Genomic DNA, 26,334 nt, shown 5'->3' with positions numbered 1-26,334 from the left:
TTTAAATATAATGTTAAGTAAGATAAAGAATTCGTATTTTCAAATAATTTAATATCGATTGACAATTCCTATTTTATCATAAATCATCTTGAAGTACGTCAGAAACAAAATGAAATAAAGGGATTATGTCATCAAATTAAAAAAATTAAAAATCATTAAAGACATACGATATATTTCTGTCGTACAAGTAAATCAGATATCTTCGCGAGGAATTATAGTTTCAGGGAAATTCTAGAAGCATGTACTTAGATTTTCCATAAACATTTCATTAGAAGTTGTACTCTTATCTTATCTTTCTGACGGATTTCCATCACGTACAAGGGTAGAAAGTTTCTTCGATTAAGGAAGTTATAGGTGGAATTTATAGGTAATAAGCCGACCGAATATCTAATGATATGCAGTTTTCATCGTTCCCAACCCATTGATCGATACGCATAGTACTATTATCCACGCCAGAATGTCTATTGTCTCCCTGTTCTTAAGTTTTATGAACATTCCCTTCAATTCTTTCTTGCTTTTCGTTGTATTCAGCATTACATTTTCATTTTACATGTAACTTTCTTAAAAGTTATTTCAGTGAATCTGCAGTTTAAAAGAAGACACGAAAACCAAAAATTGAAAATTGAGATTCTGTCTTGAGCAGGCGAACAGTTTCTCGAGGATTCTTCATTTAATTATCAGAAAGGAAAAATAGATTAACATCTGTATTCGGAGCAGAGAAATTTTGCCACAAAATATATATAACGTTACGATGTTATAATTATCTAGATGTATCTAGATGTAAAACTATAGAAAAATGGCTTCACTATTGAGTTCGTAGATCTTTGGATATGTTCTCGTCACAGACTGTGATATTTTTTCTATACAAAATAATACAATTATTGGCATCGCGGTTAAGTTTTTCGCCTTTATTCGTTGATGGCTCTATTACATACTAAAAATGGATTAGGTTCGGTTAGATTAGGTCATAATAGATTGACGATGATGTAGGAAGGCGTAAAATTTGTGCGTTACGTCTTACATTTTTATAATCATGCTTTCAAGTTGCGTAAGAGTAATCGAAATAAAGAAGAATAAAATTTGTATGCTCATTGTGCAAAAGAATGAAAATCTGAAGATACACTAAGGACGAATAACAACATCACACTGAGATTATTAGAGACCACACGCAGAAACAAAGGTTGGAAATAATAAATGTAAACACTGAATTATTGTCTAGAATAAGGTCAATATCGTATAAGAAAAACAACTTATATTAGACCAAATGTAACGTAACATATTTAATTTTCTTTCTCTCGTAACTTTTGATTATCACAGGCCTCGGACAAAGTGCATTTTACTCAGGACCCTTCTTATAACATACACAAAAATCAGCGAAATTAATGTAAAAGTCCTTTTTCTATAGTTTTATCGTATAAACGTTTATATGTAATTTTACATAATTGTATAATAGATGTATAATTATTATATCTATATATGCAATTATTACACGTAAATTATGTGTAATTAGAATAAAAATATTCTTTTTGTGTAGAAAGTAATTAATCTTTAACAAAAATTGTGATTATCAAGCAGACTCTTAACTAACTTTCCTTGCTCATAGAGTGCTATTAATTTTCTCAAGTTATAGCAAATACAATGATATTTATGAAATAAACAATATACATTTTTAAAGAAAATTCTTGATTTAAAAAATGCAGATCTTTTTCTATATTCTATCCTGTTTCTAAATTAAACTGTATGTATTTGTCAGGTGAAAAAATAAATTTTGGGAAAAGCCAGTGTGTTAGGAGTCTTGAGTAGAGCGGTAAAATCGGACCGGGTACCCACGTAAAAGGGAAGACTTAGTGATGTTATTTCGGAGAAGAAGTAAGAATAAAAACATCCAGTAGTATCCCACGATCACGATGTTTCTTTTTATTGCAACCGACTGAATAATTGACAGGTTCATTGATTTTTCTTCCCTTTACGAATCAACACATTCAACATGAAAGTTCTCGAACTCCTATAACTTTCCCCTTCGTTTACAGAAATAAAGGAAGTAGATTGTTACGTTTCATCAAGGTTTTATTACAAATCAAGCTTTTATTGAGTACATCTTTTAACGCCATGTATATTTAGTAAAAAGAATTATTTATTGTTGAAACATTTTTCAACCGAATTATCAGAAAGTATAGCAAAGCGCGAAACAAAAGAGAAGAACATCCCCAAGAAATATGCTTCTCTTTCACGAATCTTACTACGATCTTCCAATATTTTGTTTTGAAACTCTTCCGAAATCTTCATTTTCATAAAGATATTTATCAATTTTATTCTCATAGAAAAATAATTGTACAGTAGGAAACGATTTATTCTCAAAAGACACGCATATTTTTCACGAATCTTATTACGATCTTTCAATTGTTTTGACGCTGTCCCGAAAGAAATTTCGGGAAAAATGTAGCCAGGAAACTATAGATAGGAAACGTACGGTACTTTCAACGCATAAACCGTTTGCCATAAAAATCGACCGGATAATAAACGTTGCTTTCTTCGCGCGCGCAACGAAGTAACCCGAATTCTGCTTTATATTTTTCAGGAGTTCCCCGAAAGGATTCTTAAAGCGGAAACGCCCTTTAAAACCTGCGTTCCCATTCCTCACGGTCACTCGCCCAAATTTCACTACAATTCCCTTGAACATTGAGCAGCAAATCTGCGGAAATGTTCTTCCATCGCACGTATTTCTCTACGTCGCGTTGCCGCGCAAGATGTTACACGCCATCTTATACATGTAGTATGTCATGTTACATTGTTTTGGGTATAGTATCTGGATTTATCAAATTCTAGTTTCGAGTAACTTTTTGGAATTCATTGGATATCATAATTATTCAGAATTAAATAGAAGGGTGACAACAAGCCTTAAGAATTATCAATCTTGAAATATCTGTGGAAATTGACTTTAGAAATGAACTATTTCCTGGAATGAAATTGCCATTATTTTACCTAATAAGATTGTAATATTTAATAAGAATATTATGATTTAAAAACTGTCTTAATCCTTTCTCTAATAGTTAAGTGATATAAATTGAACAGTCTTTTATTAAAGATTCTTAAAAAATTAACTTTCTTTAATGTTCTACAATATATACTTTTAAAGTTATATTACTATTTCAATTATTAGATTTAACTATTCTATTTATATATTATATATATTCTGTACCCAATAATATGTAATGATATTATATATCTCACTGTATAAAGTGATGATTTCATTGGAAATATCATCTTGCAAATTTTTATTTAAAAATTTGAAGTATTCGTTTGTACGTAAATTCCAACAAATAATCTTTATTACATTCTGTATTAAAACACAAGTTCCACTCCAATGTTCAGAATGATTATTTTCATTTGAAAAATAAACTTGTAAACTGGGACATTTTTTGCCTTTCATCCTGCATTTAAAATAACTTCACGTTTGCAAAATTTATAACATAATATAATATATCCTTTGAATTATATTTACAAGAATATGAATTTCCATTCAACTCTAGTAAGTCAGCAAAAAAAGAAAAAAAGAAGATTCACCTATCCTCCACCATCGCTCAAACTAGGATCTATCCTTTTCACGAAACAACTTTCTCCTTAAATTCCACTTTATTTAGTTGTATTCATAAGTAAAAACTTAAAAAGCAAAACCATCCACCGTCGAGTCATAATATTAAACCCTAAACGAGTTAAAAAAGAAAATTGAGTATTCAAGCCGGCAGGTCTTTTGCGCTTTTTCTGCGCTCGAGAATATTTCGCGGAGTTGCACGTGTATGTTTGATCAAGTATATTCGCGATACGATCCCTTGACGTTCCTTCGGTTGTTCTGTCCCGCTATATCAGCCCCGAGAAAACCGCTGAGCGATCTTCCTTCTACTCGCCGCGTTTATCGTGTGTACACGTAAATGCAGAGGGGGTTGAAGAGGCACGTCTGCGCGATGCGCGTCGAGAGAGGAGAGAGCCTCATTCGCGACCGGTCCGACGTGCTTTTCCACCCTCGACGACAGTCCTGCCGCATCAACGAAACGTGCAACATAATCGTGAGTAAATCTCCTTCACCCTGGCTGATCACACATTCTCTCTCTGTCTTTCTGTGCCGTGTCCTTCGTCCACTCTTAAACCGGACTCACTGGGTACGTGATATTAACAGATTCATCCACGGTCTTTTTCCTCCACCTTTTTTTTTCTTTCGTATTACGGGTAAGATAATAGTTGCAGATTATATAAAACGTAAAGTTATGTATTACACAATACGTGAATTTATATATTATTGATAAGTGGAAGATTCTTTGGACTAGATATGTATTTTCTTTGGTGTATAATAATGTAGAATTATATGTATTCTTATCTATATACACGATAACTAAAGAGTTCATTAAAATATCGTGGGTCACAACAATTGTAAGATTTCTTTGACCCATATTTAAATTGCACATTCTTGTCAACTACAAGGTTCTTCGAACTGTAAATAAGTCTTCTTTGGAATATACATAATAACGTGAAATTATATAGTTGTTGGTAACCAAAGGATTCTTTAAGATTGTTTCGGTCATAACAAGTGCAAGATTTCTTTGATCCGTAATTAAATTCTTTTTTCCTGTTATTCTTTCCTGTTATTGCTTTTGCAAAGATTACCAGAGATAACAAAGAATTTTCTGAATCGAAATTAAATTGCACATTATTAATAAACATTCTTTGAACTTTTTATTAAATTACTGATAATATACTTTCGACTTCTTATACATTTCTTGATAATTATTTAAAGAAATTTCCAAATCTCTTGATTCATAATAACAATTGTAAGATTTCTGTAATTCATAACTATTACAAATTCTTTTAAGTCGCTAATATTACATATTACCACAGTTTTTGCTAAAGATAATCAGAGGACTTTGAGAATTTTTCGAGAAATCTTTAAGAAAATTCCAGTCGTGAGACATAGCAAATATTTGACGATGAATAAATTTCAAAAGTTCTTATCCTTGGAAGGATGCATGTGAAGCGTTCTTAAAATAGTTAATCGTCCGATTTCCTCGATTAAGGATCGAATTATTCACCGAGTGGTAGATCGGTTTAAGAGTTGATTCAGCGGCGCGGCTCTTCACACTTCGTCGTACGTTTTTCTGAATGTTTCCGCGGAGGATCTCGTGGAACGACGGGGGTGAAATCACGTTAAACCGCATGGATAAACCATGGGCCACGGAATCAGGATTAATTCCTTCGCTATTCGACTATTCTTGGTCTTCTTTTTTTCTTGATATTGCTAAAACCTACATCGTGCAAAATTTTGAAGATCTCGAATGGATCTTATTTAAGATTTTTCGGATGTATCTTGAGAAACTAGCCAAAAATTGAATTTTAACCGCATGTCCTCTTTATTTTGAAGAATAGATGAAGCTTTATTTCCACTATATCGTCAGTTTGATAAAAGAGTGAACGCCTTTTAAAATTTCTGTATTTCTTTAATTAAATTATAAAAATATAATTTATTTCAATTCAATTATGTAATAACTATACTGACTGACAATAATACGAGAAAATGCTATAGATATTAAACAAGAATGACGTAAAGTATATGGAGGAGATATGTATGAACAATATTTTATTGTAATGTATCTAAACAGAAAGTTTTACAAGAACATACAATTCAAAGAATATTAACTAGATTGTAAAATTATTTTCTATTTTAAATTAATCTCTTGAAGAATTTACTTTACGTAGTACCGTTACTCTTCTGGCAAATCAACCATATAATTTGATAAAAGATATTTTTACCTCTGAAAAAATATATATTTCGTCGGAGATTTAAACGATGTAATTTTTCTTATACATTACATAGTAGCATCGTAGTGAAACTTCTGTAGGTTCACGTTTTGATCGATTCCCTTCGTGCTATTATTAAATCATTTCGAGTAACCGGCTAATGATACGGAAGCACTTTCTCTTTTTATAAGCACCCGATAGCCGAGATTATAACTTTATATCGATCGTAATACATTTATTATCTCCCGGAACGAGAAAAGATCCATGATTTATTGAGATTTATACGAGAAATAAAATTAATCGAACTTTTAATATAATATAAACAACTAAACGTAATCACATAGAATGCAATACATTTTATAAGCTGTTGCTATTAATTTTGTAACAAATTAACTGACATTAATTGTTAATCAAAGAAAAGAGAGGAATACATTGAGAGAGTAAATGTCTCCATCGCTAAATCCATTTTTAACTTATATGTGTTTCTCATTGTCAATCTTAAATATTATCGCAACTTAATTACTTGACAATTTAAAATATTAAAAGTCCAAACACATGCACTATTTTTCTACTAAAAATTTGGGTCCCTTTATTATTAAAATTTCCCTTTGACAATCTAAATTCGCCTCTTGTAAGATAAATAATCCCAAATTTTTAATAACAGCGTATATCGTACAAACACAAAAATACAAAAATAAATAAAAAATATGTGCGTCATACCTGAAGACTTGTAAATTCAAAAAATCTTTGCCAGCCAAGCCGAATCCATCCATATGAAAAATTCTTCAATTTAACTTTTCTGTATTTCACCACTTTTTCACAATTTTTCAAAATTAATCCATACCGAGAACGTTTTCAGAGAGAAGTGCTTTCAAAGAGTTTTCGCGCGTGCGAAACGCGGAACGCGGAACGCGGCACGTTTAATCGAAAACGAATTTTTCAGCGAACGGAGGAGAATTTCCGCAATTATTCGAAATTAAGGTCCTCCAACATGGAACAGTTCTTTCGACGATATCGGGAAACGATGCTTTACCAACCATTCCCGTAGCTGTTTTTAAACGATCCGAGGAAACGCGGTTAGCAGAACGAGATTATAAACGACAGTGTCACCGTTTGATCCTTTGTTTGCTTTTGCACAATACAAAATGCAAACACTGCCTCGTGTGCCCAGCCCTCGTCTTCCACGAGATTTCTCGACCATGACATTCGCGGTTCGATTCAAGAACTGTTTGTATACAATTGTCTTCGAGGTTTCAAATTGCTTGAAACGTAGAATCCACACAGGTGAAGATCACGTTCGTGTTATTTTTGTGTTGATTAAGATTGTGAGAAGTAACATGATATACCTAATATGTATGTAACTATTTACATGCAGCATGTCGTTTTTATATGTTTGCGTTCAGATTTTGTTACGTTAAATATTATTTTGTACGGTGAAATGCGTGTTTTGTACGACGAGGTTGTGGGATATTTCAATAAACAATTTAGAGACATTTGAGTTTATAGGTTATAACTATAGGTTCTAAATTAATTGAATATTATTGAAACACTTGCAAAATATTTCAATAAACAACTGAAACTTGGATTCGTAGATTATATAATAGAAGATTATTGAAACACTTAATGCCACGTGTTATTTGAGAGCGAAATTATGATAATATTTATAATGGCTGGAGCACTTCGGGTCAGGACTTGACACGACAGGACTAGTTATGATGTCATATTGGAGGAGAATAAGTGATCGCTGAGCCCTCTTGCGCGATAGATTACGAACTAACAATGTTAGTGAATTGGCAAGTGACAAGATGAAGGTTATATTTCTCTTTCATAATTTTGCAAATTTACGTCAAACCGGATAGTCGAATGAATGATTTACTTCGTTACTTCATTTTATATAATGGAGACTCTATTAATATTAATAACTCGTAACTTGTAACTTATAGACTTTTACTAATGATATATTTCAAGAGGGTTCCGCTCAGAGAAGTTGTAGCGGGTATCGTTCAATGATAAAAAATGTGAAAGTCTATCGTAGTGTGATTCAAGACTTTTGTTTCAAAATACATAATTGGATCTGAGAAGAATGTTATTTAAATGTAAGTTTTTCAATAAGTTTATATTTTTTTAAATTGTTTTCCTTATTTATTTAAGTATTTTTCTAATTTTTGCTTTATTTTATTTTAACTTTCATCTTAAAAATTTTCTTTATTGAAACATCTCGACCGCACGGTAATTCAAAATATTATAAAACTAAATAAAATCGAACTTGAACGTCCTAGGAAAATTGTCGAAGCGCAATAATAAATCGATAAAGAAAATTTAGGGTGCAAAGCGTTTGCTTATACATGCATCGCGTTTGAGCAAATGAAATTGCCATGTTATTCGTTCATTCCTACTTCGTGCCTATTCATGCGTTAAAAAACTTTCTACTTCCCTAACCTTTCAGTTAACCTAAGTATAGTTTCATTACAACTTTTATTTAAATGATCGAATAGAAGCTGATTTTAATGTCATCAAATAGCTGTATCGTATTTCTAGTGAATTAACAAGTACTCGGAATAAAAATTTCAGAGAGATGACGATATAAACGAGTCAGTTTCATGAAATATTGTCGTCCAAAAATGTTGCTTTTTAGTGCAAATGTCACTCAAAAATATTGCTTTTTAATTTAACTATAATCTAAAAGTATTATTTACTAATATTATCCAAATTCATTTTGATTAAGTATAAAATTTAATTTTGCAATTTCAAATTTATCCAATTAGAATTAATCCGGAATAAAATAAATTATACACAAGAATCATAAACAAATTATCAGCTTCAAAAAAGAAATACATCGTCACTACATAGAATTAATACTATAAAAAGTTACTTCTTACAATCTTATCATAAATTATCAATTTTTTAATATGAAAATTCTTATCTCAGAGTTATATGAAATTGTATTAATACTGGAAATTATTCTTAAGCGATATGAAATACAAATATTTTTTGAATTGAGCCTCGAAAAGTGTTTCCACACACACTTCTGTGCCTGGAAACTACTTTTTGCCAAGGTGTTGCGTACACGTGAATCGTGTGTTGTCCTGACAGCACTAACCGTCCCCTGCCCTTTTTTTATGGATGTAAACCACAACAAACAACTGTGCACAAATACTACTTTATGTGTGTATATGTGTGACAATAACGTGCCCCGTCAAAGTTATAACCAATATATTCTATCCTTTTCAAGAGAAATCAAGGGAGTGAATTTCTCATTTAGGACATTTCAGGATCGTGTCGACGATCAGACATAACAGAGTTCTCAGTAAAAAATTCACGTTAGAAGTAATAGATCTCAATTAAATTCGTTTTTAGAAAGGAAGAAGATAGAGAAGAAATAAACATAGATAAAATAATAAGATCGTATAATTACACGCTAAATTTGATCGTCAATAGGCTTCACTAGCCTCTTCCATTTTCGTAACGTCGACAGAAATCGAACTGATGTAGTCTTCAATTAAAATTATTTCAATTAAAAAAAAAATGAAAGTAGGTTAAATAGAAAAAGATCGTAGAATCACATCCTAAATTTTATTAATACAGCGAGTAGCAATAGGTTTCAGCAGCCTCTTCCACCTTTATAATGCCATCAGATATTTAATAGTCTTCAATTAAAATTATTTGAATTAATTTCTTAAAACGTAAATTTCTCCTCGATTTATTAATAGAAGCGATGAAAATAAATTTCCTTTACAGTAAAAGACAATCAACAATGCAAGTAGGTATAGTATAATATATTTTTTAGAAGGTACATAGATATTTTAGTTTGTAAAATATCGTAGCTAAAATCTATAAAGATCAATGGCTAAAATAATCAAATAAATCAGAAATAATTCATGTTCCCACATATCATAAACATGCGCATTAAGCGGATAAAAAAGGAATAAGAAATAGGTGAAATAAAAAGAATCTTATGCTCACATCACAGATTCTATCAACAACGCGTTTCACCATTTCTTTCCACCTCTATAATGTAGTCAGAAATCAAACTAATAGCCTCCAGTTTTGCTCTTACTCTCAGGCCAGCCCACATAAACTCCGAATATAGGGTGCAGCGCTTTCTATCTGGTGGGACGAGCTAAATTCAACTTGTGAGAGCAAAGTTACGTCGTACGCAGGTATCGTAAACAGGTGCCCGTGCTCCATGAGTAGGTCTATTGTTCGCTGAAAAGCGGTCGAGAACACGCTTTGATTCTGAACATATTTCGCCACTGTTTCGTCGTTGCTTTCGTTTCTGTGACTTCGTTTCGTTCCTCCTCAGTGTTAAACAATGCAGGATTCCTAGTAGACGGTGGCAGGGTCGACGTTCAGGCCGACTTTTTCACTCATTGTTCCGGAGGGTGAAACACGTAACTGGGTCAAAGTTTTTCGATCGATCGGTCGAGTCCTTAAGTTCGACGCGTTGGCGGAGAAGAAGAAAGGTGGAGGAAAACCTGTTGGTTCCTTGTTCATTCAAATATTCAAGGAATAATTTGCTAGATACTTGTCTTAGTTTCTTTGGTGAGACATTCCCTGTCACAGCGGATCAGTAAGATACAAAGGATGAACATTTTGGAATTTTTGCTTCATATTCATATTCGTGTGACAAGATTACACGAGTCTTTCAGAAGCTGAACTGGTCGATACCAATTTTTCTTAATTTCTTCATCTCATTACATGTTGTTTCGTCACATCAAATTTGATTTATCATGTTTTGAAATACTATTATAATTGTTTCCTGATATGCGTGCATATGATTTCTTATCACAATTTCCCTACTTCAATTTAATGTCTGGAAGTGAATAGCTGCTTAATTCAATTGAGTTGACTTGCACCACGAATGTAATACACTGTCTCATTTGAGACCACTTCATTATTACAACTCTATCGTATCACAGGCCTAAGTTTTGTTGTTAAGAAACGACATTTATTTCATAAATTGAAAAATGTAGCCAATATTTGAATTTAGCATAGAGAAAGAGATGAAAAGATGTACGAGGCAGTTCTCGTTAAACGAGACTTTTCTTATTAAATCTTGATAATTTACTAATAGAGAAACGAATTATTGCATCGGAATAGAGAAATTCGTGCGAAGAATATCAAATACAAATGCTTACTATGAACATAAGGTTGACTTTAAGCGATTTGGCTCGTCTGAACAGGATTATTGAAACGAATACGTTCGCGAAAATTAGAATATGTCTGAGTCGTTGAAATTGTGCATGTCGGAAAAATTGTGGAGAGGATTCCGATCGAGCAATTTCGCGGGCAACCACGGAATGGAACTTTTTCCTTCCGGAGTAATCACGTAGCCTGTGATTGGAGACCTCGAATGCATATGGTAATTTGCCAGATCTCCTTTTGCCGCGGCTTCTTCCGTACGTCGATCGATCGCTTTTCGCCTCTTTTCCGCGAACGAAATCTGTTTTAAATCCGGCCCGATAAAAGCAACTCTGCGAGATGAAAACTAAGAGAGTCGTATGAATCCACGTCGACGACTTTATCTACCGTATAATTAGAGTAATTTTGACATGGAGTGTGATTAGTAGATTAATAGGTTTCTTCTTCTTCCTGATGATATAACGATTACTATACTGCGGATTTTTCTGTATTTAGTAGAAATTTAAACGCGTAAAAATATATAGAATCTACATAATATGCAAGAATATATAAAATATTCAAAGTATAACACTTGGTAGAATACTTAGCAGGCGAAACAAATTTCTACTTAGGTTCTATCCCTTTTAATTATATTTATAAAAATCTGTTTCTTCGAATTGAGGGTATCAGACCATCTGTTTTTAGCGACAGTTTTTCTAAGAAGAATCGGAAGAATTTTTCGAAGCATTTACTACGGTCACGGTCACTTAAAGATACTGTGACCATTATTGCTTGATTCTGTCTGCTCCACTTATTTCACTGGAAAAAACCAAGACGATTCTTAATTCTTTGATAGTATAATAAAATAACGAAGAATTTAGAATGAATGATTAAGAAAATAATTATTTCTTTATCAACGATTCACGTATTACCAACGATATCAATTGTTAAAATTTTATCTGAATTTCGATTTCTCGATAGAAAGAAAGGAGATGTTGCCTGGTGTTGTAACACTCGTCGTTAATTGGCTTCTTCAACGAACAATTGAAACAAATCGTGCAAGCATTAAAAGGTATATCGTTAATGATACACATCGTCGTTTGAGATTCAAAGTAGAGCTCGTTCTAATTAACGCGCCACCTGGTTACACCTTGTTCGATTCTACATGCACATAGAAATACTCTTACTCGCTTTAATAATAAAAATCGGATGGTGCTACCGTTTAAGATCGTTTTAATCGAGGAATTCAGTGGAAAACGATGCTATAAGCGTAATTTTCACAAGGAAACGATATTCGAGGTTTGTATTTGTTTCGAAAATCTCCATACGAATTTCCAAATTCTCCTGAATATGTATACTGACGTATTTTAATATTTGGAAACATACAGATTTTTTTTTATCAAAATTTATCTTTATCCTTATCGGTTTTCAATTATCAATATCAAATTAAAGGTTTAATGATTTATATCATTATCTTGAATCTCTCATATAAGATTAAAGGTTTAATAATGTTTGCTGTTTACCATCAAATTTAATCTTTGGTAACAATAACAATTTAATAGCAAATGATCTAAGTAAGATTATTTTCCTTAAAATTCTTTTCTAAAATTATTACATCGTGTTCCTTTCGTGTTGGATCTCTAAATTTTCTATCCTCGTAGTATTGGATTCTTTCTGTTTTCAGCCGATTGCTACATCATCGTGTTTGAAAACTGCTGAAGCGACCAGAAATTAAGCAGAAACGCGATGAAATGCGATCGAAATGAGATTTCCTTCGTCCGAGATTCTTTCCCGTAGTCGATTTCATCGTCGACACGTCGTTAAGAATCATCTCCCACGTTCATTGGTCGATCGTTAATTTCTGTTGAGAACCCGATACTATCGTCGTTAAATCGCATTTCTGCCGGTAATTCACTTAACGATCTCCCATGGTACCGTTAATTAACGATGGTCAAAGTATCGAAAAAAAGGAGCAACCATGTTGAAATCGAATAACCAGCCAGATTGTACACCTCGTCTTTTTCACTTTCCAGCCGACTCGTGTTGTAACTTCGCAACTGTTAGCTATTAATCCCTTTATTGCTTTGCTTTTCTACTTAGTGCTTTAATGTGGAATATTCGTTTTATTTTTTGCTCAGCTTTCTCTTTCAATCTGTAGACTTCGTAGGAAATGATCGTGGCAATTTTTATACCAATGTTTACGGCTGTTGAACATATATTGGGTTGGTAACTAAATGATTGCGGATTTTGTCATTAGGTGGTATTGACAAAATCCGCAATCACTGAGTTGTCAACCCAATACATGGATGTAAGTATCTTTCGCGATTAAAATACGAAAAATCTAATGTTATTTTTTGATAGGTTAGGAATAAGAGAATTCGTAAGGTCCGCGTAATTTGTACACTTTGCCTTACGAGTTGTATTATTTTTGAAGTTGCAAATACAAAATAAACGCGTTACAATTGCGAAGATGAATTCATCGAGCCTCTGAATGGATCCTTTTGATCGAGGCACAGATAATTCTTCCTTCACGTTAACATAATCTTACCTCTTCAGACGCTCCTCTCGATATCTGCTTGCTCAATAACTTTATCATATTGTGATCGGTACAAAATTAAATAAGCACTTCTCTTCTACCAGACGATATTGAAGTTTTGTTTCGTTAAAAAATCGAATGAGATTTTAATTCTTGCTCCTCTCCCCCGTGGTATATAACGATTTTTCTCTTAATTCCTCTTGAAAGCCATTTCAATCATGGATGACCTCATTGGAAGAAATTATTTATTAACTCTGTTTCTTCTTTTTCATCTAGCTTACGATAGCAATGAAAGCAAATAAGAGCAGGAAATTTGTACGAAGATACGAATTTACATAGTCGATGGAAATTCGTGCTAAACGTTGAAGCGTGAAAGCTTTAATCTACATCAAGATGAAGCATTTAATTATTATCGCTGGATCGAATGATCGACCTTGGTAACTCCTTTGAATATAAATCTGTTTGATGGTATTGCACATCTGTTTGATGGTATGGTACATCTTTAAGGCTAATTAGCTTGGGCGATTCGTGTGAGTGTATTTTGAAGTCGTGATTTGAATTTCTATTTAATGTTTTCGATTCTTTGTTATAAAGAAGATTGCCTTTTAAAAAAAAATCTTAGGGACAATGTTTGTCTATAATTCTTAGATTTTATAGGTAATTAATCCAATTTTACGATATCATACTCTTTTCATTCCAATTTTATTCTAATGTTATTTTTCTTTACGCTAATACCGTTCGTTTATATTGGAAAATAATATAATTATATCACCAACAAATCTATTCCAGGCTTCTACATATACAACAATTTGTTTATTCAATTTATCGAATCCAATTGATTGCGAACCGATCAAGCAATTTCATTTTCTAGTAGCAAAACATTCGTTCCACGTGACATGATTTAATTAATAACGCGACGCGGAATAACCTGTTCCAGTGGTCCTTAATTAGTCTTCGATGCTAATTCAACTAATTGGAGTTAATTGATATCTAGATCTGTTCGTCGATTAACTCTGATAATTTAGGGTCATCTGTTTCATTCGTAGAATATATGCATATAGGTGATAATTTTGTCCATCATCCTATTTTTGTTGCCTTAATATTCTATTATCTAATGTTTGCAAAAAGATGATATTAAAATGAGAACAAATTTTACTTATAAGATATATCTTTTCATGCATTTTCATAATTCTTTTTTCATCTCGAATTCATGCATTTGGACAATGTTTTCAATATTATATTAACGACTGATATATGTAGCAAATCAGTTATTTAAAAAAAATTACGTATACAAAATTATGTGCAAAAATAAGTATAAAAACCTTATATGTATATTTGTAAGATTTAAAAACATAAATTGTAAATTTTTAAACCATATAAATTCTTTTCACACATTCTCAAGTATAGTTTGAAGCAATCTGCGTTGCGTTTTATTTTGCAATTGTATCTGCAGTACGATAGACGTAAGAAGTTACGATAAATCTTCGTTCCACTTTCAGTTTACCTCTATTTCGTGTTCGAAACTTTCCAATTTTTTTTTTCTCTTTTGTTCATTGTCGAAATTTGAGAATTCGGGAGCGTACACGCGGCGATGATTCGTGAGATGGGACAGACGCGTGTTTTATCGAGGAAAACGCGGCAGATTCAATTAGTTAGAGAGAACACGAGATGCTTTTACCGGCAAGAACGTTGATGCCGCGGTTGGGAAACGCGATATCACTCGATCGATTAAATTCGAAACTAACAACACGATACAGTTTTGAAACGGTCTCCACTTTTGAAAGGTAGGAACTTTTTTCCCGAACTTTCCTCTTTTTCTCTTTTTCTTTTTCAATATAAACGCGACATTTTGTTAGAATGTGTAGATTCAATTTTGAATTTTGTATGAAAAGTTTAAAAATTTTGTAAATCTCATATTCTGTACATGAATATGAATTTTCACAGATGCGCGTTTCACGTAATATAAAGCAATAGGAATGTTGTGTTTTCTTATACGATTAATATTCTATCAGTGAATATTTAATAACGATTAAAGATTTCGTGAAATTCGTGGTATATTAAATTCTACCAATTTCATACTTTCCATTGGCCGGAACTTTACAATTGGAACTTGAATAATGTATATAGCAGCACGTTTATTTTATTTGTTTTCAACTGCAGTATGTTCAATGAAATATACATTGTAACTAATTAATTTAAGCTTATTAAGTTACAGAAATATTTTCACAGTAGATAAATTCTTATTAAAATTCCAGGAAAATGCGATACAATTTGAAATTCAGTTTCTCTTATGTTACTTCTCATGGATATAGTAAAAATTCTCTTGAAATGAAAGAAACTTTCGTAATAGGCTATTTAACTTCGAACTTATGAAAAGAATGAATATCCTGAAAATAGGTTTTCATATTGCTTCTATTCTTCTACATATTTGTTAGTTCTAATCAAAGAGGAAATGCCATACATTTTAATCTTGCACATGCATTGTGTAACTCAACATTTGCACACGAGCTTTGTGAAAATTAAACTCTTTCTAGGTCTTGAATGTAAATTACATCTTTTCTACACTTTTGGTATTCATATTCTGTGATGAGTTTTTCTTGAGGCTTTTTCATATTTCTTATAAAATATACAGAGTTGAATTTTTTAAAATTGTTAAAATCGTCCAATGTTATTTTCCATGAAACGATATTCCCAATTAATTGTTACACAAAATTTATAATACTTCCTAAACCATAAAAACGTAACATGAATCATAAATCATTTAAGTCTTGATTTACACCTCTATGATTTCTTTGCTCACTGGAATTTCTCGTTAGATTGTTAATAAAACGAAACTTCAGCCATGCCTCAGCGATAAATGCTATATAGTCAAGGGTTAGCCTTTGTTCAGTTTTTGATTACTACAAATCCACCTTTGGATTTTTCCACTTTTATTTCTTCAGCGTTCGGTATATTCCACGCACGAAGGCGATTAAAAACTGTGTGAGAAAAATACTTGTACTTCACAACCAAGATTTGTTTCATCTGGGTTAATTGCAACGAAAGTCGTGCGAAAGGGAAGGATTTTGTGTAATTATCCAGGCTTGGCTTTAACAAAGTGAATGAGGCAGCGTGTTTAATTTATAGTTAGTCGAAGTGTCTCGTTTAATTAAATTTTTAAGCAACCTACTTAATTGCACGCCAACTAACATCGAAATTACTTTGTCTCGATCGTTTCGTACTAATTACTATTCGATTAAATTTTTTACACGCTGTTTGACGTGCGTTCTACTGTTGTTCTTCAATTTGAAAATTAATTGTAGCACGAGCAATTCAATTTTCTTTTTACTGGATGGAAAAGTCGTAAACAGAAACATTATGTGCTACAAAATTGTTGGATTGTAAAGTGCTTACTATTGCATCCATTAAGGGCACTTAACTTGGTAAGGTGTGCCCTATAAAATTCAGGAAAATTGCGTAGAAGAGTTTAAGTTCGGGGGAAACTTTGCTGGAAGTTAAGAAAACACCGTTTTACACGAGAACCATATTTATGGGCACAAGCCATCGATTATGTGTTACTATTTTTATGTAGCCTCATATCTTTCACACGTTTCGATTCTAGCCGGGCGAAAATGGCACCCCCAATGCGAATTTTTACAAAAAAAAAAAAAATGCCACTCGTTTGTCTACGATTTGATCACATTTGTTCAACCAAAATTTTTGTTCTTCCACCTTTCAAGAAAAGAGTGCTATCTTCATCCAGCTTTCAGTTCTTCGCTTCTTCTGCGATTGAGAGGAAACGATTCATGTATAGAATATTTCAAATTTTGAAGATTTATTTTTTATTCTGCACGTTTTTTATAATCGTGGATTTTTACGAATTATTATCTTTTCTTTTTTTGAAAACTTTGCAACAAATCATTCTTACTATATTCGTTTATTAAATTAATTAGTGTTAGAATGAGAATTTAAAGGTGTATCTTATTTCTACGTCACTAAAATGTATGCTTGTTCAAATGACATGTTACTTGCTAATACTCGCATCTCTAATACTCCGTAGACATCTCAACGCAATTATTTCACGTAAAACGTCAATTAGCATATCCTCTCCACGACCTATTAATTCTCCATTTCTACTACCATACTTACTTATTTACTATTTCTGTAAACAAAATCCATTACCATCTCTCCCCTCCAACTTCCACGAAAACTAACGTAAGGCAAATAATTCAACGTAAATATTTACAAACGATGTTTCATTTCGTTATTTCCAATTTGGATTGAACGCAAGCTGAACCTAATCTAACTTAACCATAGATCAAATCCATCTCAGTTATGAACGCGACATTCTACGATCGTAGATGTAAAGATAACGATGCAGCGCAGCGGTCACGATGCAAATCCGTTTCGCGATTCTCTAACGGTATCACTAGGTATATAATGAGCTTCGTCAGCGTTTTCGTTATCCGGTTTCGGAGGTGATTCAATCTTTGAATTTCTGATTAGCCGCTGCGATGCGACGAACGTTATCGGCCGCCGAAATTTCCAGCTCATTATAATTAAGATCAGACGTTTATTCATCGGGCTTATCACGCGTAGCAACGACACGTCTGGCTGGATGTGTAATCACATCCTCAGGGCTCGTTCCCTGCGTTTCAAACTGTTCCACTTCATTCCGCCTCCGTATTTATTGATTAAACTACTTGCATCTCACCGTTGTTTTCTTCAGGAGAAACGGAAACAGCTTCTGTTTAAACAGCCCGGAGATACATTTATCTCTGAGATTGTCCTTTCCTGACGTAGGTGGACGTAAGGTGGTTTTAACTGTTTGTAAATAGATTTCGACACGGAGTGCGCCAAGTGAAAATTTCATCCTCGAACTTCTTTTTCTTTTATCGTAAACGCGCGATCGATTATATGTCACGCACAAATAGATTCACGAAAATATTCGTAGACTCGTAGATACCTTTTATGAATATTCGTATCATGCGCGTTATACGAAACATTGTAACATTCCGTTGGCACTAATTGATGCGCAAGATACACAAAACCCTATTTCTGGTTGCCGATGAACAACAACGAATTAATTGATCTCTTGAATATTGATACCTCTACTTCGAGGTATCGGAGCGACGTACACGTCATCCAAGTTAGGGAAAATCCAAAACAATACCCATCGCTTTCTCGCATCAGCTAAAGCCCGAGTTTTCACGAGCTCATAATGCGTCAGTTGCTTTTGAGGTGCAGGAGAAACTACGGATTCTTCGTTAATCCTAGAAAATCAGCTCTTCTGCCTACGAATAAATCTAAAACGAAATATAGTAAAAATGCGTATAAAAATCTAAAACTCGGAAATAGAGAAATCGCGTCCGCGTGACGAAGCCGGTTTAAAATTAACGCTTGGCAACGCCTTAACAATTTGAAAAATTTGAAATCAGAAAGAATTTCACTGTTTTTCCCTTTCTTCGTCAAAACGGAGTTTTCTCCTAATAGTCCTCTCTTTTCTTTTCCATTAATGAAGATAAAGTTTCGCGAACGTTAAAAGTATATAATTCCTATATCTGATTCGTCCATCGTGATCAAACTTATCATCGGTTGATATATCGTCGCACTATCGATAAGCCATAGTTACTGTCTCAATCTCCGGGAAATCCTGACGTTGTTTCTGTTTCTTTCCAATCGACTACCACCTGTTGAGAGAGAGAAAACATGTCCACGAGGTTCTTTGCTCGAGCACTCGGTACGTAAGGTTATGGATGTGATGGTAAAATGATCCACCGAAGAAACGAGTATTTTCACTGATTTGTCAGAAGGATGGAATAAGACATATCTCTTATAAGATTATCTGTGACGTCGATTAAAGGTACGGGATAAATTGCATTGTAATTGGACACGCGATTTACATTTATTATGACATTGGAAGGAATATTATATTTGTAATTATTTAAAGTAGAATTTAATTATTCAAATTCATACGGCGTATGATTAAAGATTACATTTAGATTAGAATTATCCAAACGTTACACGTTGCTATAACGAATTCAGATCTGCGCATCGTTGCAAAATTTTTTCATGAATAAAATTCGAATTGCCAACTCGGCACGTAATTTATTCACCTGGATGACTTTCGACTTGTAAAAATTATTCGTCTCTAAAATCTCCATTCTCCGTATAATCTGCATTTTTAATAATTAGCTTTCCAAATAATTCTACGAATAAAAATGTTCATTTCTGCAAATAATTGCTACAAATAATTAAATTCGTCAATTTTACGATTCCACGATTGCGATATTAATTTCGTCCTGGAAATTTATCGTGGAGCACAATATTATACGAGGCGGTTTGAATAAAAGATTTTCCCAACGAGCCCATTGAAAATATCCTGTCAAATGAAAAATTTGCCGACGTAAAAACGAATTAATTTTGCGAAGTATTATTTTTTCATAAGAAACAAGAGTCGTTCTATATGTTTTTTAAATATAGCATTATTCAGAATATGACAAGGAAAATATAATGTGCTATTTAAAAGATACAAAATGATATCCGCCTTCTACGAGAAGATAATACAAATTTTTAATATCAATTCTCTTTTATATCGGTAAATTCTTCGTTTGATACCAATGAGCTTTTGTTGGAAAAATTTCTTTGTTAAATTATCAGGACCAAAACCGCCTTGTACGTGAATGGATCGTCGTCAGTAAAGGCAATCAGCAGTTTGTTGCCATCGGTGGCTAATAAAATCTGCTAATAATATCCCCGAGGACCATCGAGATCGCGGACGTTGTTCGATCGTGCACGAGCTTCCTGTGAAAGAGGAAATCTCATCGATGAAACGGAAAAAGGCGATTGGAACCGATTTTTTACCGATACGCCAATCAACGAACACGCGAGAGCACTCTTTCTCGACAAAGACCAGGATTCACTGGAACTTCTACTCCGATATCGGAAGACTTACGCTTCTGTACAAGATTATGGCCCCGAGTAATGAATTTTCGCTGAATTCGTCCGTTCTTTGTAGCTTTTTCACTCCGGTCCTTTGATATTTACGATGAAATTTCATGACATTGCCATTTCTCCGGATTTTATGATATCAAAGAAGTTAACGAGAAATGTTTCCTCTGTGAAGTTGATATAACGAGTCTGATTTCTGTGAAATTATTTTTGTAACGATCTATTGCGAAGAGATAACGGAAGATATACGCGTTGTTGCAAATTTCCCCAATGAAATTGTCCATTTTGTGTGTTTTTGCGTCTATATTCTTTATGGTTACGACCTTTTGAGATTAATTTTACACAGGACAGCAACTGTGAACTGTTTGATATTTGTTTCTTTGAGCGTTTATTTAATTTATCTTTAATTTTTTTTAGTGGGAAAGAGTGTGTTCTTTTGTTTGATATTAGTTTTCAACAATGAAGTTAAATTACGAAACAAATGAACTACGCATAAGTAATAAACGAAATTAAACGAGTAAGCGATTTGGTATCATTTTAGTCATTTTTTGACATTTTTTTTATGACGAAATCTAAGAATTTTTATATGAAGTTTATTTGAAATCAAGTCACTGAATCGATTTTATCTGTACGTTTAAATTTATATTTTCAATAAATTTCAGCCAGTTTTATTTTTCTTCAAATAAAAACCACTCCGATTAATTACTATTTAAATTTGTAACACAAATGTTTGCGCGCCAAGCTAATGCCTAACTGAGCGAAACACAATGTACACGACAGGAAATTAAAGGATGTAATCTGATAGATGTCCCATATTTGCAACTTGGCTGGTCAGAATGTATTTTTGAATATACTTTCGTGTAACACGCTTCGAGTTACATGTATTATATATTGCATTACTGATAAAACTTTCGCTGAATAATTATTGAAACAGGGTAGATTACTTTTCTAATTAACTTCTGAGCTTCGATTTCAGAGTTTTATCGAAACTTTCACATTAAATGCGTTGGATCAGATATTAACGTATCAGGTTGCCCGAAAATTTCTGTCGAGCGTTGTTTTTTTTATTTTTTATTTTTTTGAAAGAAAAAAATCAAATCGATTTAATCTAAATTTCTATTAATTAGTCTTCGATGCAGTATACATTGTTATTTATGATCATCTATCTAAAATTCTTCATTTATCCTACATTTTAATTATCTGTGATTTATGGAAACCTCTAAATAAAATTATAAATACACGAGTAAAATTTGGTAACAGGACATTCTATAAATTTATATTATTAGAAGTAATGCATATTCACACCAGTGTTCTTCTCCAACTGATTCCAATTCAACGAAACAAAACTATGCACTTATATGGAAATGCACGCAAATCAGATACAGGTTAACAAGGGAATTGTTTCGATCTGCAATGAAGTGGTGCACGCGAGAAAAGGGTGTTCGCCTTTATTTACGATTAATGTCTTCTGAAAATTAGGATTAATAGCCTGTAGCGCTAATGCTTCCTATATAATTACTTCACATTCGCAACACTTTCTATTATTATTTTGCATTATTTCTGAACAAGTTTTGAAGAATAAAATATCAAATAAGTATAAATCAATAAATATAATTTGCAATCGAGTTTGATTAAAAATCGAATGGAAAAAAATTGAATGATCTCACCGCTAATTTCATAATTACAACGATGTGTATCTGCAAATTAAAAATACCTCTTCTCTTAAACGCGAAATTTCATATCTTTTGTACATCGATTGATTCTTCCAAGTATTCTGCGTAAAATAGTGTTTGAATATTACATTATTGAAAGGATCAATATTTCGTGAGATATTTCAGATTTTTGATAAGTTGCGAGTTTACTGAAGATATTAGAATCCTTTTACCTTCGCATAGCAAGCATCTTGTAAATAATTTCTTTATATTTTTCGTAACAGTATTGATACGATAATTTATCTACTAATCATCAAAACATTACAATACACTATAATTTTGAAAATCGTCGAACATAATAATTCACTGTAGTGTACACGTTTTATAATATTCTTCTGAAGTGATTGCCAAATGACGAACGATTTTCTTTAATTGGTTGGAGATAAGCGTAATGTACATAATTTTACTCCGCTGTACAGTTCCTGTACCAGTTTCCCCTACTTTGGTAGCATCACATGTGTTAAAATCTTTCTCGCATTTTCGTACTGAAACTTGATTAAAATTGGAACAACATCGTACTACAAATAATTGCTCTTCTCTGTACGAAAATGGAACGAAGAAATTCTATGGAAATAGATGTTGTCTATAAATTTTACGTAACGTAGTGGAGAGACGTCGTTGGCTTAGAGTAGATCGCATCGGCAAAGAATCCACAGCGTCGCCGCATAAAGAGAAGGAAATATCGGTTTTCGATAACGCGCCACGGAAATGAATTTGCGTTCTAATCGCTGTATCGAATTGGCTGGGACGCTTTGACGGCTTCCTCGCGAAAATTTTCCGCATGACTCCGTGGCTGGCCGCGAAACAGTTTGTCACGGGGCCAGCCACATTCGATTCAATCGAGTTTGTTATAGAGCGGAGCGAATGGTGGCCGCGTGGGAGCTAATTAACCGGTTGGACTTTACTTGGAAATTTGTTACGTTCTATATTTGCTTGATAGAACATAATTTATAATTGGAAATTTTGTGACACAGATCGTGAAATACAGAACTCATTTTATATATACGCGTTTTTACATTTTTGAATATATGTGTTATCACTTAGATAGCTTGGGCCAGGTAGAGTTTGATTTGTAAAATGTAAAATAAAACAATTGGTTAGGATCCAATCCTAAGTTCGTTTCAACGTTGCTTCAACATCGAAAGCCATTAGCAATGTTCCACTGTTCGTTTATATCTAAAACATTAATTAAAAAATTTAGCACAGTTTCCATTCTATCAAATTTAATTGAAGAGTTCTTGTTTCGAATTTTTTCTGATAAGCGTGTATATTTTACACAAGGTACAATGAATAAGATTTCTGTCGTAAGTAAGACATTAATTTCTTCTTTCTTCATCCACAAGCCTTTTATCGAAATTTCCACAAACTATTTCACAGAATTCTTCTGTTTCTAAATTCGATCGCAGCGTAGATCGCATATAGAGAGAGTCTTTTCCTTCGCAATGGGATTCTTGTAAATTATGACCGATGCCGGCTATTATAAGCCTGGAAAAATTGAACTTACTTACGGGAATACTATCCCCGTGAGATCTTGGTGACGATCGATCATACGATGCTACGATACCTTCTATTTATTTTTCAAAATCCTCCAACGAACATAAGTGAGGATGACACGTCGACTTTTTCATACGTATATTACAGGAACTCGAAGAAAGGGAGGTCACTGCTTGAACAACCATCACGAAAACAGAGGCTTTAAGGAGTTTGATACGACTGATGTATACGAAATATAAAATGTTTATATTAATAATCTCCTACATTCGTACCATTATTTGCTTCTTTAAAGGGTTTCTTTTTTGTTTGAACGTGCGTTTGTTATTTTCAGAAAAGTCGTGTTGAATATTTCGTGTATTAGATTTGAAAACTCAAATGAAATTTCATGCTGAACTTCGCTTTTAATATTCAGAGGTAATGTACAATATGTAAATCTTGGGTTGCAAAGAGTTTTGTTTCACGGAATGTTAAATGAAATAATGAAACTATATTGAAGAATAACGATACAACTATTGTACTTCTATTCAATGCTGTTATTCCTAATTTTTGGGTCTCAGTTTTAATCCTGACTCTTGATTAATTTCCCAACTCAACTTTCGGCTTTCGGACAATTGAACTAATACTATCAACAAAGTTCTAAGCGTATAACAGGAACAAGTTTGATAATAAAATAAGAGCAGTTCTGCAAGTGGATTTACAAGTTTGTTGTTCTGTTTAACTTAAAATTGTGATATTATAGAGAAGTCGTTTTCGTACAACAATAGTTTATAATTTAGCATTTATTATTTGTCAATTCGCTAATATTATATCATTAATAAATGAAATAATCTCTGTTATTCCTGTCTATCGCTCCCTACACTATCTTCAAAAATATTTAAAAATTATTACTTGAATTATTTATTAACAGCTTTTAATTTCAAAGCTTCAAGTTTATTTTAACAATATTGGACACTGTAATGTACAATTTCTACGTTACCATTGAAAAGAAGTTTCATTTGGGAGTTCTTCAGTCATCTCGAGGGAGGATTCCCGAATTCTCAGTTTTCTCAATAGGGTCAAGTACCACTACGTAAAATGTAATCGTCGAAACGGCACGGCAACGTTCCACATCGATGTCCATACGATCGGATTACTTTGCAAGCTTCGTGAAATGCGTATGTCGCACGACTTTTAGTATCGAGGGCATCGTTTGCGTCATACGTTAGTTGAAAAATGTTGTCGAATAGATTCGATTTGCACAAATCGAAACCTGATCCACTCGCTATTTCATAATTTCTACTTGTGGGGAACATGTTCCTCATTTCTATAAAATTGTCGTTTCTACACGCATCTCGGAATTTATGCAAACTTGAGAAATCATTAGGAAATTATCGAAACGTTTAAGCATTATAATTTTATTTGGAACATTAGAATACAAAAGATTCGGATTTTGGCTACCATTTTAGAGTTTTTACTTACTTTTACCAAAATAAGATATCTAATTATTTCGTATTAAGAATTGATAAGTTGCCAAGTAAATGGGGAAAGTTATATTTGATAGGGAAAAGGATACGTTTCAGGTGAAATTATTTTGTAATACTTTTAAACGATAATTAAAGTTAGTGTGGAAATACAATATTTACTTATAGTACAATTTAACAATTTGTGTAGATCGACACGTATCTAAGCATCATCCAAGGGCTATAGCGAATTTCTTTGCATGATAGTAACACTTATAGTCTTTCCTGAATTTTTCATTCCCTTCTTGCCTTCATTTTCTGTTTCCATGTAACAACGAAGGAGAACATTTGCTGTAATGGAGTTGCGCGTACAATAGTCGCATTGTGTAGGCTCTGCCAACTCTCCAACCTGTCGAGTCTTCCACTCCTTCGCTACTTCCGGTCTCTCATTCCCGTGTTCGAACACTTGGAGACTAGTCCGTTGTCTCGGCTAAATACAATATCGAACGACTTCAGCGAATCGACAGTCGCTGAATCGTGAATGTACTATGTCTATACGATGCATGGAGTCGAAAGTTCGTTAAACCACAGATTTTCGCCTGTTTCAGTTGGATAGAAGGTCTCGTAACGTTGATCTTTTGTTATACAATTGTACATATATGTGAATAAAGGATATGCACTACTAGAAAGATTTATGCGAGTTAAAATTTATATAGATGTTAGCTTAGAATTTTTTGGTTGAAAACCTATCAAAATGGATGAAATTGCTACTGAGATTACTATGTGGATATAGAATATAAGGATTTAGAGAAATATGAGCTTAGATGAGCTTAGAACTTGAAATCAGCTGGAACCAAACCTGTCGAAATTAAAAAATTTGAAACCAGTCTTAAAATATATGTAAAAGTTACAAGATACTTTTTGTAAATGCAGTGGATGATATAATGGATAAATAATAGATAAAATGATATATAATTGTTATACTTTTATATTTTCTTATACTTTTGTAATCTCCTGTGACATTACTATGTATATTTTAATATATTAAGTACAATTACTATTGTATAATTGTACTAAATATTTTGTAATTTCTACATATATTGTTTCAAACTTTATCAATATAATCATAATAGCCGACTGCTAATAAAATTTCAAAACATTTTGTATAATACAAATAATACGTTCTCAAAAAGCGTTTGCAGGTAATTGAATACTTCGGTAAGCTTGTACATTAATACGTTTGAATCGAGCGCCCTTAGCGTTGTTCGTCCATCGATTTTAGGTTGGCACCACTGAGACGCCAGAAACTGCGCTG

The 26,334-nt window shown here is 32.9% G+C and overlaps 1 protein-coding gene across 9 annotated transcripts in view; it reads left to right on the top strand.

The window, feature by feature from the left end:
• The first annotated feature begins 3,853 nt into the window (after window positions 1-3,853).
• LOC117214347 overlaps window positions 3,854-26,334 on the top strand; it is a 155,240-nt gene continuing 132,759 nt past the window's right edge. For 5 of the 9 annotated variants that reach the window (XM_033460392.1, XM_033460390.1, XM_033460391.1 and 2 more), the window contains exon 1: window positions 3,953-4,064. The gene's annotated coding sequence lies outside the window, so the exon portion shown is untranslated. Of the gene's footprint in view, window positions 4,158-26,334 lie in introns of all 9 variants that reach the window. The other 4 variants (XM_033460394.1, XM_033460386.1, XM_033460388.1 and 1 more) reach the window with 3 other exon arrangements.

The sequence above is a fragment of the Bombus bifarius genome, unplaced genomic scaffold (genome assembly GCF_011952205.1).
Source record: "Bombus bifarius isolate JDL3187 unplaced genomic scaffold, Bbif_JDL3187 scf7180000009200, whole genome shotgun sequence".
Classification (NCBI taxonomy): Eukaryota; Metazoa; Arthropoda; class Insecta; order Hymenoptera; family Apidae; genus Bombus; species Bombus bifarius.
The sequence above is the reverse complement of the archived record's forward strand: the minus strand, read 5'-3'. Positions and strand labels throughout refer to the sequence as shown.